Source organism: Calliphora vicina, chromosome 2, assembly GCF_958450345.1.
Source record: "Calliphora vicina chromosome 2, idCalVici1.1, whole genome shotgun sequence".
In the NCBI taxonomy this organism is placed as follows: domain Eukaryota; kingdom Metazoa; phylum Arthropoda; class Insecta; order Diptera; family Calliphoridae; genus Calliphora; species Calliphora vicina.
The window spans coordinates 132,201,204-132,217,332 of record NC_088781.1 but is presented as its reverse complement, the minus strand read 5'-3'; the positions used below and the strand labels follow the sequence as shown (position 1 = coordinate 132,217,332).

Here is a 16,129-nt window from a genome sequence, read left to right as displayed (position 1 = left end):
GTTTAACTATTTGCTAACAAAAAAAAACCTGATCATGTTTGGTAGTTGTTGCTGCTGCTGTTATTATTGGTATATAATTAGTTGAAAATTAATAATAACAACAACGAAATATAGAAACTTGAATAAAGTTTACAAACGAAACCATGTCGTTCATGTTAACAAAACACTAGAAAATGAAAATTTTGTTGCTGCCATAAGACAGACAGTTTTACGACGATTGACACATGATAATTAATCGAGTGACAGGCAGCTGTCACATACACAAAAATTGTTGGTTAAATATGGGTTTCTTAAAAAAACAGCAAAATAAGAAAGACAAAATAACAGTGAATTGTCAGAAAGCAAGACAGTTTTATATAATTATGGGAATGTTTTTGGCAAATTGAAATTAGAATTTAGTTGTCTCAACAGAATCAAACTTTAGTTTGTTTACTTTTTAGTAGTCTGAACAAAATTCCAGTAACCGCAATCAAAAGCTTATATTAACATAAATAAATCATTATATTGTTAAAATATTTTTAGATAATTTTGTTGATTTTATGGAGGTTTTACTGTACTTTTCAAGATACCATAATTTGGCAAGAGGCTTAAAGAGACAGCACGCAATAAAAACATTATTAAACCTGATACCAGTACTTAAATATTTAACGCAATTTAAAGACTTATTAAGACAGTAAACTGTTTATAATAAAATTGGCAATATTTGATACTTTTTTTTGATATTGAGAAGAAAATTTCTTACAAAAATAACGAATGAAAACAGGGAGCGGTTAAGATTTAATAAATTTGATGTAATAAATTCTTATTAAAATGAAAATAATACTAACGAAACTTACCTTTATTTTCAGTTTATTAAAGCTGGTGTAGTCATGCTAAATCTAAAGCATTGAAGCCTTTGAAATTGCCAATTTATTGCCAAAAGAAAAAGCTAAAAAGAAAAGAGAGAATATTTGATAATTAAACTAAAATAAATACATTTACAGCTAGAATGATGAGTAATAAGCCATATAAACAAATTGTAAAGCATACTTTAGGGCATGTTTTAAAAAAATAAAGGGGTATTAGTGAAATATATGTATAAGGCAGCTAACAAATGAATCATACTTTTAGGCTGTTGGAAAAACACTATAAGAATTCTAGGAAATTTGTCTGTAAACAAATGAATCAAAGGGAATTTCCCAAAATAATATGGAAAACAATAAAAATAAATTTCAAGGGAAAAGAGAAAATTTGGCAAAAACTGCAGAAATTCATTAAATAAATTCAACTCAATGAGCTAAACTGAATATAAAAATTCTGAAAAAGGAGTCTGGAATCAGTTTCATAAGCGAAAAACATAACGTTTCTTAGAAGAAATCTTACATTTTGATTAATAACTTTTTCTCTACTGTGATGATTTGGCTGATTTTCTATACAAAACTGCCTTAATGTTACACTTGGAATCTTTACCCTAATAAATTGTGAAGATTGTTCTTTCTTACACATTTAGTAACAACAGTTAGTTTACCTTGTTACTTTGTAATATTCTAAAGAATTTTCATGTATGACTTTCTAACAATAAACTAACATCAATCATTATAAAAAAAAATCTATTAAATCAACATAATTTTTTGCTTTAAAACTTTCCCAACTTTAATAGAATTTATCTAACGCTCCACCTAACAGCTTTTAAATATTTAACCGTATTTTTTTTTTGCCAAGAACCTCAACCATTATTCATGAACAAACATAGTTTAGCAGTTTTTTTTTCATATACTTTTTTAATAAAGCCCTAAGCCTAAAAACCATTCTATGAAGTGCTCTGATTATTTTATTAAATTTTTTTTTTTTTGAACATAATAGCCAAGTGTGAACACTTTGCCTGCCAACACAAAAGAGTTTTAAACAGCAGCAGGGTTTATAAAATACATAACGAATTATAGCATGTTCTTTAGGTACTTTAGTGTTTTTTTCCATAACATTTTGCTACTTTATTTTTTGCGTCTCCTCCCATTTTGTTTTTTAGTACTAAAACCAATTTTCCAAAACTTGTTGTTTAGCAGAGTAGTATGTATAGGAGCAAGCAAATATGCCTTGAAGAGATTTTCAACACTTTAAATTTAAACCGTTAAGAAGAAATGTAAAGTGAAGGAAGGCAAAATAATGTTAATGTTTTAAAATTTTGCTATGGGAAAAAGTTTTATGGAATAAAAATGAATTAAATGCTTTTTCAAAGAAAATTTTGTTTAAACCATAGAAAATCAGGGTAAATTTGATTGATTTAAGAAAATAAATCTCATATTACACCATCTACTCTCCTTTAGAGGAGTAGACCATCAACTCTCCTATGCAAGAGTAGACCATCAACTCTCCTATGCAAGAGTAGACCATCAACTCTCCTATGCAAGAGTAGAGCATCTACTCTCCTATGGAAGAGTAGAGCATCTACTCTCCTATGGAAGAGTAGAGCATCTACTCTCCTATGGAAGAGTAGAGCATCTACTCTCCTATGGAAGTGTAGAGCATCTACTCTCCTATGGAAGAGTAGACCATCTACTCTCCTATGGAAGAGTAGACCATCTACTCTCCTATGGAAGAGTAGACCATCTACTCTCCTATGGAAGAGTAGACCATCTACTCTCCTATGGACGAGTAGACCATCTACTCTCCTATGGAAGAGTAGACCATCTACTCTCCTATGGAAGAGTAGACCATCTACTCTCCTATGGAAGAGTAGAAGACTAGAGCATCTACTCTACTTTAGAAGTCTAGAGCATCTACTCTCCTTTAAAAGACTAGAGCATCTACTCCTACGGAAGAGTAGACCATCTACTCTCCTATGGAAGAGTAGACCATCTACTCTTCTATGGAAGAGTAGACCATCTACTCTTCTATGGAAGAGTAGACCATCTACTCTTCTATGGAAGAGTAGACCATCTACTCTTCTATGGAAGAGTAGACCATCTACTCTCCTATAGAAGAGTAGACCATCTACTCTCCTTTAGAAGAGTAGACCATCTACTCTCCTATGGAAGAGTAGACCATCTACTCTCCTATGGAAGAGTAGACCATCTACTCTCCTATGGAAGAGTAGACCATCTACTCTCCTATGGAAGAGTAGACCATCTACTCTCCTATGGAAGAGTAGACCATCTACTCTCCTATGGAAGAGTAGACCATCTACTCTCCTTTAGAAGAGTAGACCATCTACTCTCCTATGGAAGAGTAGACCATCTACTCTCCTATGGAAGAGTAGACCATCTACTCTCCTATGGAAGAGTAGACCATCTACTCTCCTTTAGAAGAGTAGACCATCTACTCTCCTATGGAAGAGTAGACCATCTACTCTCCTATGGACCATCTACTCTTCTATGGAAGAGTAGACCATCTACTCTTCTATGGAAGAGTAGACCATCTACTCTTCTATGGAAGAGTAGACCATCTACTCTTCTATGGAAGAGTAGACCATCTACTCTTCTATGGAAGAGTAGACCATCTACTCTTCTATGGAAGAGTAGACCATCTACTCTTCTATGGAAGAGTAGACCATCTACTCTTCTATGGAAGAGTAGACCATCTACTCTCCTATAGGGGAGTAGACCATCTACTCTCCTTTAGAAGAGTAGACCATCTACTCTCCTTTAGAAGAGTAGACCATCTACTCTCCTTTAGAAGGGTAGACCATCTACTCTCCTTTAGAAGGGTAGACCATCTACTCTCCTTTAGAAGAGTAGACCATCTACTCTCCTTTAGAAGAGTAGACCATCTACTCTCCTTTAGAAGAGTAGACCATCTACTCTCCTTTAGAAGAGTAGACCATCTACTCTCCTTTAGAAGAGTAGACCATCTACTCTCCTTTAGAAGAGTAGACCATCTACTCTCCTTTAGAAGAGTAGACCATCTACTCTCCTTTAGAAGAGTAGACCATCTACTCTCCTTTAGAAGAGTAGACCATCTACTCTCCTTTAGAAGAGTAGACCATCTACTCTCCTTTAGAAGAGTAGACCATCTACTCTCCTATGGAAGAGTAGACCATCTACTCTCCTATGGAAGAGTAGACCATCTACTCTCCTATAGGGGAGTAGACCATCTAGTCTCCTATAGAGGAGTAGACCATCTAGTCTCCTATAGAGGAGTAGACCATCTACTCTACTATAGAGGAGTAGACCATCTACTCTGCTATAGAGGATTATAAATCATTTCCAGCATCAACAAGTCACTATTCTTTATAAACAAATACCTTTTATTATATTCTTTATAAATCTGTAGTTTTTTCTACTCAAAAATGTTTAGTTGACTTAAACAAATAGATTCTTTAAAAACATTCCAAATACCCTTTAAATACTTCTTGCTTTTCTGTTAATTTATTTATTTTTCTAATTGTTTAATGTCAATAACACCTCTCTCTATCAATTCCTAAATTAATTTGTTTATTTATCTTTTTTGTTATATGAAATTCAATGGCTCTTCATTCACAATTTTTTTTACTTCTATATTTACTTACGAGTTATACATCTTTTTGTTTCCTCTTTATATGGATTCCTTAGATATTTTTGATTGTTTTCAATAGAAAAAAACCTCTAAATACACAACAAGTTCAAGTGCACACTAAATAAGACCTAAAAACACAACAAGCCAATATTTTTGTTGATGGTTTAAGTAGAAGCGCGTTTACTTAAACAAAAGGCAATTGTAGAGTTTTGTCACCAAAAAAAAAAACCGAATAGCTGTCTGACAATAGAGCTGTTTATGGCTGGCCAAGTAAATATTTGAATACAAGTATTTGAACAATGAATGGTTGTCTATTAGATAGCTTTAAATGGTAGGGCTTAAACATAGTTGTTTAGAATAATATGGTTAGAGTATAAAACTGAATGAAAGGAAGCTATTTAATAGACAAAAAAAATTATGAAAATAAAAAAATTTGTATTTAAAAAAACTTAGAATTATAGAAATTTAGATTGAAGATGTGTGAAAATGAAGGAAAGGAAAATCCAGTTTTATTCAAAAAGAAACCAATGAATTTATTTGAATTCCGCAGAAATGAAAAATTATTCTATTTTGTCTTTATTTCATAAATTTGAATAATATTTCAACATTTTATTAAGCTTTACTTAAGTTTTTGGGGTTAATTTTCAACAAAATGTGGACTTCATAATGTTTGTGTATTAATTTCTGCATTTAGAAGACAATTGAAAGGGAAATATTTATAAAGTACTTGTAATTTGTTTTATTAATTCTTGGCACGCAAAAAGTTGCCAAGAAACTCAACTCAGTAAAACCACGTAATGAATAATATGAAATGATAAAAAAGAGTACACACGACATTAATGCATAAAGGGGAAGGTTTAGCACATAAATATAAAAGAAATTTGAAAATACAAAAAGAATGAAATTCAATGGAAACATTCAACTCCGAAATGAGAAACCAATTTACTAATAAACTACCATATTTATAAAATTTTGAACCCACCGTTAAGAACTTTCAAATTTAATATATAATTTCGAGGAGAGGAGTCTTTAAATTGAAAACATTTAAATATGACCTTTGACCTTTTTATAGAAAACATGGAAATATATATAATTTTAAAGCCACTATTAACGAATTTGAAATTTAAATTATGATTTTGATGAAAAAAATATTAAAATCAAAAAAATTCAATATATGACCTTTGACCTAACTCTACAAAAAACCGAATTCCATCTCATTTTAAAAGCAATATTTACAGAAATATCATAAATTTATATTATCTTGATACAAATAGTATCCACTTTCAAATTTAATATATAATTTGGAGGAGAAGAGTCTTCAAATTGAAAACCTCAAAATATGACCTTTGACCTATTTAGAGAAAACATCGAATTTTATATAATTTTTAAAGCCATTATTAATCACTTTCAAATTTAAAATAAAATTATGATGAAAATAGGCTTCAAATCAAAAATTTCAATTTATGACCTTTGACCTTTCTCCACAAATTGCAGATTTTCACCTTATTTTAATAGCAATAATTACAGCTTTCAAATTAAATTCAAAATACATGCTATATTTTATGGAAATAACCACTTTCAAATTTAAAATATACAACATTGCTGAAGAAAATATCAGAATATGACCTTTGACCTTTTTATAGAAAACATTGAAATTTATATAATTTTAAAGCCATCATTAACCACTCTCAAAATTAAAATATGATTTTGATGAAAAAATGCTTCAAATCAATAATTTCTATATATGACCTTTGACCTTTCTCTACAAAAAACCGATTTCCACCTTATTTTAAAGGCAATATTTACAGCTTTCAAATTAAATTTACATTATAAAAGGTAATTTATAGAAATATTCTCAATCTTGAAAGCCAATATTAACCACTTTCAAATTTAAAATATGATTTTGTGGAAGAAAAGGCTTCAAATCAAAAAATTTCAATATATAACCTTTATCTTCAAAACACTGATATCATTATTATTTTAAAAGTAATAATAACCACTTTCAAATTTAAAACATGTTTTTGAAGAGAAAATGTTTCAAGTAATAAATTTTAAAATATGACCTTTGACCTTTTTATAGAAAATACCCATATTTATAAAATGTTTAAGCCAATATTAATTACTTTGAAATTTAAAATATGATTTTGATGAAAAAATAGCATCAAATCAAAAATTTCAATATATGACCTTTGACCTTTCTCTACAACAAATCGATTTCCATCTCATTTTAAAGCAATATTTACAGCTTTCAAATGAAATTTACTTATAACATGAATTTTTTGGCTCCAAATTAATAAAACAAAATGTGACCTTTGACCTTTTTATACAAAACACCGATATCTTAATAAGTTTTAAAGCAATAGTAATCTTTTTTTAAATTTAAAACATGTTTTTGCAGAGAAAATGCTTCAAATAATAAATTTTAAAATATGACCTTTGACCTCTTTATAGAAAATACCCATATTTATAAAATTTTCAAAACAATATTAATTACTTTGAAATTTAAAATATGATTTTAAAGAGAAAATACTTCAAATCTTAAAAAAAAATAAAATATGACCTTTCTATTTTAAACAACCATAAAAGCAAAATTTCCTGTTTTCAAATGAATTAACTGAAATTTTCAGATGGCTCAAAAACATTTTAAGTTTTTTTAACTAATTTCCTTTGGCCTACCTTCCCTTATTAAAAAATTGTCCCAAGAAATAAAAGTACATTAAAAAAATATAAAACTACGTCAAGTGCGGTCAATGTTGTTCATTGTGTAAATAAGTGAATGAATGAATACATTACGATAACACAAAAACAAAAAATCATAGAATGTTACTTCTTTATATGCACAGAAAATAATAAAAAAGAGAAAATGTTTTTATATATATATTTTTTGCATTTTTACAAAATTAAAACCCTGCATGAATAAGCAAAAAACTAAATATTTTTAAATGAAACAAAAAACCAACATTTTTTTTCAAAGTTACACTGCATAAAATAAAAATCAAAAGGGAATAAGGTCAACAACGTCATCATTATTGTCATGTAGAGATGCTGCAATATAAAATTTTTTTAGATATGATTTTGCCACATTATGTCAAGGAGGGGCTTTAAAACATAAATTATAGAGAATAAAATTTAAAGAAAATCTATTTTTAAGTACTAAGTTATAAAAAAAAGGGTTTAAGGTTATTAAATTGTTTTAAATTTGAAGAAAATTTAAGAACTTAAACATTTGTGTTCAAATTTGTAATAAAAAAACCAAAATCCATTAAATTTGCATTAAATAATCGCTTAAATTAGTGATTTGCACTTAATGAGATAGGCAGCACTGTTTGAGTGAAAGAGAGGAAGAGAGTGTAATCAGGGATGGGAAAAGTAACAGTTAATGGGACTGCCATATGATTTTAATTGTAAATTGCAATTTCTAATGATTTTTAAAACAAAAATTAGTGGAAATCATTAAAAAACAAATAATTCTCTAGTTCTAAGGTTTTCATACTTCAGGTGTATCACAAATTTTGCCTTCTCTTTTTAAAAAAATTATAAAAAACTGTTTTGATTTGAAATAAACAAAATTCATTATGATTTCATTAAATAATCGCTTAAATTAGTGATTTGCACTTAATGAGATATGGCAGCACTGTTTGAGTGAAAGAGAGGAAGAGAGTGTAATCAGGGATGGGAAAAGTAACAGTTAATAGGGCTGCCATATGATTTTAATTGTTAATTCCAATTTCTAATGATTTTTAAAACAAAAATTAGTTGAAATCATTAAAAAAAACTAATAATCATCTAGTTTTAAGGTTTTCATACTTCAGGTGAGTTACAAATCTTGCCTTCTCTTTTAAAAAAAAACTATAAAAAACTGTTTTGATTTGAAATAAACAAAATTCATTTCATTAAATAATCGCTTAAATCACTGATTAGCACTTAATGTGATATGGCAGCCCTGCTTGAGAGAGAGAGTGTGTGATCAGGGATGGGAAAAGTAACAGTTAATGGGGCTGCCATATGATTTTTCATTGTAAATTCCCATTTCTAATCATTTTTAAAACATAAATGAGTGGAAATCATTCAAAAAAAATAATATTTCTCTAGTTCTAAGGCTTTCATACTTCAGGTGAGTTACAAATCTTGCCTTCTCTTTTAAAAAGATTTAAAAAAAAAATATTTTTGTTTTTTAATAAAAAAAAACTTTAAATTTAAAAATTTTTAAAGTCTATGGATTTGATTTGATAATTTCTGATGCTCCCAAGTTTAGTAAGGTTTAATTTTTGCAATTTTTTTTAGATTAGTTTAGTTTTTTTTATAAGTTCTATATTTATTAGCCTTCCTTATAATGAAATCCAACTTTATAAAGGTTTTAAATTACAAAGACAAATTTTTCTATGTATTAAAACAGAACCTGCTATACATTTTGCTTCATTACATTGTAATTTTAACCACAAAACTAAACAACTATTTTTTTTTTTTTTTAATGAAATTCAAATATAAAATTTCTTAATTGATATTGATTTACAACTTTAAAAAATACACATTAATAGAATAAATCCATAAAAACTAAAATAAAACCAGTTTCAGAATCAATCATTACCCGGTAATGTAATAAGTAATGGATGAACCAAAAGTCAGGTCTGGAAATCTGCAATTTATATGATTTTTTTTTTTTAAATAAAACTTTCAAAACATAAGAGGGAAACTAATTAAATTTAAATAATTTTTTTATAGAAAACATTGAAGTTTATATAATTTTAAAGCCATTATTAACGAATTTCAAATTTAAAATATGATTTTGATGAAAAAATGCTTCAAATCAAAAATTTCAATGTATGACCTTTGACCTTTCTTCACAAATAGCATATTTTCAGCTCATTTTAAGAGCAATATCTACATAAATATGATATATTTATATAATCTTGAAACCAATAGATCTACTTTCAAATTTAATATATAATTTCGTGGAGAAAAGTCTTCAAACTGAAAACATCAAAATATGAACTTTGACCTATTTAGAGAAAACATTGAATTTTATATAATTTTAAAGCCATTATTAAGTACTTTCAAATTTAAAATAAAATTTTGATGAAAATAGGCTTCAAATCAAAAATTTCAAGGTATGACCTTTGACCTTTCTCCACAAATAGCAGATTTTCACCTCATTTTAAAAGCAATAATTACAGCTTTCAAATTAAATTCACATATAATATGTATTTTTTGGAAATAACCACTTTCATATTTAAAATATACAATATTGCTGAAGAGAAGAGGTTTCAAATTTAAAACATCACAATATGACCTTCGACCTCTTTGTGGAAAATTCCAAAATTTATATAAATTTTAAAGCCATTATTAACCATTCTCAAAATTAAAGTATGATTTTGATGATAAAAGGCTTCAAATCAAAAATAGCAATATATGAACTTTGACCTTTCTCTACAAAAACCGATTTCCACCTCATTTTAAAGGTAATATTTACAGCTTTCAAATTAAATTTACATTATAACGCGTAATTTATAGAAATATCCTCAATCTTGAAGCCAATATTAACCACTTTCAAATTTAAAATATGATTTTGTGGAAAAAAAGGCTTCAAATCAAAAAATTTCAATATATGACCTTTGACCTTTCTCTTCAAAACACTGATATCTTTATTATTTTAAAAGTAATAATAACCACTTTCAAATTTAAAACATGTTTTTGAAGAGAAAATGTTTCAAGTAATAAATTTAAAAATATAACCTTTGACCTCTTTATAGAAAATACCCATATTTATAAAATTTTAAGCCAATATTAATTACGTTGAAATTTAAAATATGATTTTGATGGAAAAATAGCATTAAATCAAAAATTTCAATGTATGACCTTTGACCTTTCTCTACAACAAATCGATTTACATTGCATTTTAAAGCAATATTTACAGCTTTCATATGAAATTTACTTAAAACATGAATTTTTTGACTTTAAATCAATAAAACAAAATGTGACCTTTGACCTTTTTATACAAAACACCGATATCTTAATAAGTTTTAAAGCAATAGTAATCTTTTTTAAATTTAAAACATGATTTTGAAGAGAAAATGCTTCAAATAATAAATTTTAAAATATGACCTTTGACCTCTTTATAGAAAACAAAACAATATTAATAAAAAAAATAAAACTAATTAAATTTCAATTAATTTGCTATAAACTTAACATTTTTCGTATAAATTATTTTTGTTTTAAAAATGTAGGGGCACAATTTTTATTTCAATCATGATAAACTCTCATAATTTTTAAGATAAACTTAAAAATTTTAATTGCTAATAAAATAAAATTCATTAAAATTTGTAAATAAATAATGCAAATAATAAACTTGTAATTCCACTGAATTCCACTGTCTAGCTGGGGACTTACTTGGAGACATATCAATTTTCATTATTATGAACAATTTATTAAGGGTAACTGGTTTAATATTTATTTTTTTTTAATAAAAACTAATAAATATTATGAAAAAAAAACTAACATAAAAATATGATACATAAAATGTGTTAAAAATACAAAAACTTGACACTAAACATTTGGGTTTTAATAACAAGACAAAAAAAATCACTTAAAAACACCTGGCTTGAAAGAAAAAAAAAACAACAAAAAAGTAAAAGGTAAAAAGTAAAAAACAAAGTAGTTTAAAGTCATAATTTTTTTCCTTAAAATTGATTAAATAAAGTTAATTTGTGTTTTTATTTTGTGTTTTTGTAATGAACTGTACCTCATTTAGTTTAACAATTTTTCACCTTTAAAAATTCGTTATTTTTACATTTTTGTTTCCCAGTTTTATGCTTAAATAAAGTTTTATAACATTTAATTGTGCATTAAATTTAGTTTAACTGTTGGTTTACTGTTGGTTGGCTGCTGTTGTTATGGTTAAGTAGAGAGTGAACAACAACAACAATAACACATTAACTAAGCATTTCAAATTTTAATTATGAACTGACCGTTATTTTATAATTTTTCATTTTGTTACGCTAAAATTTATTTACTACGGCTGCTGCTGGTTGTTGTTGTTGTTTTTGTTGCTTTCATCGGTACCATTAACCCATAGCAAACAGTAACAACACCAACAACAACTGCAACATTCATTCATACATACATACCTATAAACAAGAGTAATGATGTAATAAAATTTAAACACTAACATAAAAAATAAACATGAAAGCAAAACAAACAAAAAAAAACCAGGAGAAAAAACAAACAAACATACAAACCAGGAGAAATGTAAACAAACCACATACAACGGCAACAAACATGCATACAGCCATGTACCAACAATAACAATAACAGTGTTTAGTGAGTAATTAAGAAGTTAGCCATTTTGGGTTAAGAGCGATAGAGAGAGAGTGCAATCCTTTTGAATGCAAATGTTGCCAATTGTTGTAAACAATGTAAATAAAGTAACACATGTTTAAAAATGCCTAAAAATTGATTTTTTAAACAAAACTAATAAGAAATTTGAATTTTCTTATAATTCTTTTTTAAATTTAATAGAAAACTTTGCCTCAACTTAAATAATAATGAAATTAAATAAAAATTCTTGCAAATTAATTGATATTTAAGCAAAATTTGTTAAATACCAATAAATTGATAAAAAAAAATTTCCAAAAATTAAATATTTTTAAGAATTTTCATTTTCATAAAATTTCCCAAGCTGTTAATTATTAAAATTGTTAGAAAGCATAAAAATTATATCAATACATTTAACACATTTTTTCCCTTACAACATTTAATCTTAATTATGACTCATAATATGAAAGAAAAAGTTCATTAAACTCATTTATTTAAATTAAAATAATACATAATGACAAAACTGAAATACAAGAAAATCAATTATGATTAAATAAATAAAATTAACTCAAAACAAATTATCAACAGACACAATACTTATATTTAAAGACAATATAATGTAGCTGCAGGCAGCATGGATATTCCCCTACATACTATATTGATTTCTATAGAAAAACAATTTCAAATAAAGTCATAAAAAAAAATCTGACACCATAATTTAAAGCAATTCACAGAAATTCCCAAAAAAAAAACACACAGACAAGAGGGATCAACATTTAAGCAACAATAATGACAGTCATTAAACTAAAATAAATTACATACAAAAACTAAAAAATAATAAAGAAAAAAAAGCAGGAGGGAAACACAGAGATAAACACAACTACAGAAATTATTACACAATATTTTAAATTAGGGTTTATTTTAAAAGAAGACAACAAGTTATTGAGGAATACACTCCTACCAAGCCACAGCAGCAAGCACACAACAGAGCTCAGAAAACCATTCATGATATAGAAACTAAAAAATAACACACTCACTTTTAAATTACTTTAAAAATGGAAAGCGAAAGTATGAAACAAACAATAACAAACATAAAATTGTATTGAAAATTACAACAAAATTATTACTTCTTAAAAATTTTGTAAAATAATTTCGAATTCTTTAAAGGTAATTAAGAAAAATCACAGCTGTAGAGCAATAAAGACATTTTTAAAAATAGTTTTGTTCTCAAACAACAGATTTTAGTTGAAAATAAGAACAACTACTTCTTTACACTAATTTAGATTATTTTTAATAATAAATTTACCTTAAATTCCATTTAAAACATAAATTTCTCTAATTATTCGAACTTTTTATCAAATCTATGGTTTTTATAACAATAATATGTCAGCTTTAACGTTTTTCCTTAACAACAAATTGTCATCATTACTTTTTGTATAGGGTTGTCAAAATTGGCCCCGTTTTTCCTGTGGCAACTTTGTGTGTAAACAATGCTGCCATTTGAACGATTTTTCTAGCATTTAAATGATTTCTGCTGCAAAAATCTACCTAAATGCGAAATAATTAAAATTTTAAAGCAAAATTAAACGATTTTCGTTATTTTTCATACTGCAAGTGTACAAAAAATTACAAAACGTCTGGCTCAATGAGAAGACATTCCAAGTTTGTAAATTTTTTAGGATTTTAAACCAAATCTGATATTAGTAAAAACAAGTAAGAGATCTACATTCGGCTGTGCCGAATCTTATATACCCTTCACCAAATTATACTTTAAAATAAATTTTTTTAGGTAAACAAAATTTAATTTTTTTTTTCGAAATTGTTTTAAAAAAAAAATTTTTTCCAAATTTTTTTAAAAAAAATTTTAATTTTTTTTTTTTTAAATTTAAAATTTTTTTTTAAAAAAAAATTTATTTTTTTTTTTTTAAATTTATGACAAAAAAATTTTTTGATGAAAAAAAATTCGGGTTAAAAAATATTTTAACCCGACTTACTATACCGTTGCAATGGACTTTGAAATATCTATCATTAGATATCCTTATTGTCTATATTAATGGCTTAGTAATCCATATATAGATCAAAAATAGGTCAAAAATCGAGGTTGTCCCGGTTTTTTGCTCATATCTCCGTTATTTATGGACCGATTTTGCTGATTTTAAATAGCAAACTTCTCGAAAGCATGTCTGACAGGGTATAAGTTTGTCATTCCTTTTGTAATTTCTACATTTTTCATTTCCGACCCTATAAAGTATATATATTCTGGATCCTTATAGATAGCGGAGTCGATTAAGCCATGTCCGTCTCTCTATTGAAATCAACTTTCCGAAGAAGCCAAATAACTTACATACACGATTCATACATCAATATCTGCGGAATTCTTCCGGCTCGGCTATTTAAAATCAAGAAAATCGGTCTAAAAATGGCTGAGTTGGACCTACAATGGGTGAAAATCAGACAAAATATTTTTTAACCCGATTTTTTTATCGAAATTTTTTTCGCTAAATATTAAAAAAAAATTGAAAAAACAAAAATTTTTTTTTTAAATTTATTTTTTCCAAACAATTAAAAAACAACTTTGGAAAAAAAAAATAAATTTTGTTTACCTAAAAATATTTAAAATTTTTATTTTGTAGTATAATTTGGTGAAGGGTATATAATATTCGACACAGGCGAATATAGCTCTCTTACTAATTTTTCAAATATTTAGTTTTTATTTTGAAACATGTCTACAAAATAAATTTATTGAAAATATTGGCCATTTGACCCATATTTCTGGCAACTTATGGATTCGGAGACAAAAGAACTGCACATCTTTTGAGGGCAAGAACGAGTCAAGCCAATATTGGATACTCTGTTCACACCACTTCATTCTAAATACTTTTTAACAAGCCAATGCTCGCTTCAAACGAATCAGTCTATCTATGGTAAATTCCGCATTTTTAAGTCATAGACCCAATAATATAGAAATTACAAATCAAAAATATTAAAATTCCTTTGTTTTCTATTTAAAAGTATGAAAAAATTATTAAATTCTTTTATTTTCATGATTTTGTTTTAAATAACGTTAAAAATGTTGAGTTTCAACTCAATTTCAGTTGGCATCACTGCCACATAAATACAGTTACTATTTGTTACAGTGCTGCCAAGTTCAGAATTGTTTTTCTTGCTCCTCTCAGTTGCTAACAGAGATGCCAGATAGACGAAATGAAAAATCAAGACATTTAAGACCAAAAATAAATGTTTTCCATAAATTCTTTTAAAAAATTATTAAAAAATACCAAAAAAATTTTAGATTATTCCAAAAAAATAGTTTTTTACTAAAAAGAAACAAAAAAAAATTAAGGTTAATTTCATTTAAATCTTAACTTAGACAATTGTTAAAATGGTATAAATGTTCTACCCTGTCAAGGCCCTCATTAATAATCTTTATTGTCAAGAACTATTATAAATATCATGTATTTAACTCACCATTATTGAGAAATTAAAAAAAAATTTAATTCTTTTAAAATTCAATTTTTAAGTAAATTACTTTTCTCACAAAAAGCCACACATTTTAATTTTCTAACATAATTTTATGCTCCACAGTTTACTTTGTATGCCGGTAATTTCCCTAACCTCTATGACATTTTATTTTATTTAATTTTCGCTGTGCACAAAATCAACATAATTGATTATTTGAAGTTTTTTTTTTGTTGTTGTATAAAACAACGCCATGTCTCTACATTAATTTCACATGGCATGTGTCACATCATTGTAAATATCTATCCAAGTTTATGTGTGTCAGAGCTGTAAATGAATCATTCTTTTTTGATTTTAATTCATTATGAATTAGCTAAATTTTGAATTAATTCATTGAATTGAAAAAATGAATTGAATGAAATTTGAATCAATTCAAACGAATTAGGCAGAAATGAATTTCAATTCATTTCCAATTCAAATGAATTTGTAAAAATGAGTTGCAATTCATTTACAATTCATTTGAATTGAATTGATTTTGAATTAATTCAAATGAATTAGAAAAAAGAATTAGCAATTCAAATGAATGATTCAAAAATGAGTTGCAATCAATCAAATTCAAGAGCAGATCTCTAGGGGGAATGAAAGATTTCTCCTACCAAAATGAAAATATCCAGTACAAAAATTGAAAAGCCTTGTCCTGTATACGCGCCTGATCAATGAAAACATGGTGTTTGGAGTTTATTTCTTCAAGAAGAACTGATTTTTATTTTGAAATACACTGAACGACAAAACATATTTAATATTCAAGAAGCAATTAATAATTTTTGAAATTTTGTGACCCACGACCACCCAACAATAAACTTTTTGCTAATATTTATATTATATTTAT

At 26.8% G+C, this 16,129-nt stretch overlaps 1 protein-coding gene across 2 annotated transcripts in view; it reads right to left on the bottom strand.

The window, feature by feature from the left end:
- CdGAPr (GTPase-activating protein CdGAPr) overlaps positions 1–16,129 on the bottom strand; it is a 174,109-nt gene that overhangs the window by 101,900 nt on the left and 56,080 nt on the right. For both annotated transcript variants that reach the window (XM_065501800.1, XM_065501804.1), the window contains exon 2: positions 837–928. The gene's annotated coding sequence lies outside the window, so the exon portion shown is untranslated. The remainder of the gene's footprint in view (positions 1–836; positions 929–16,129) is intronic.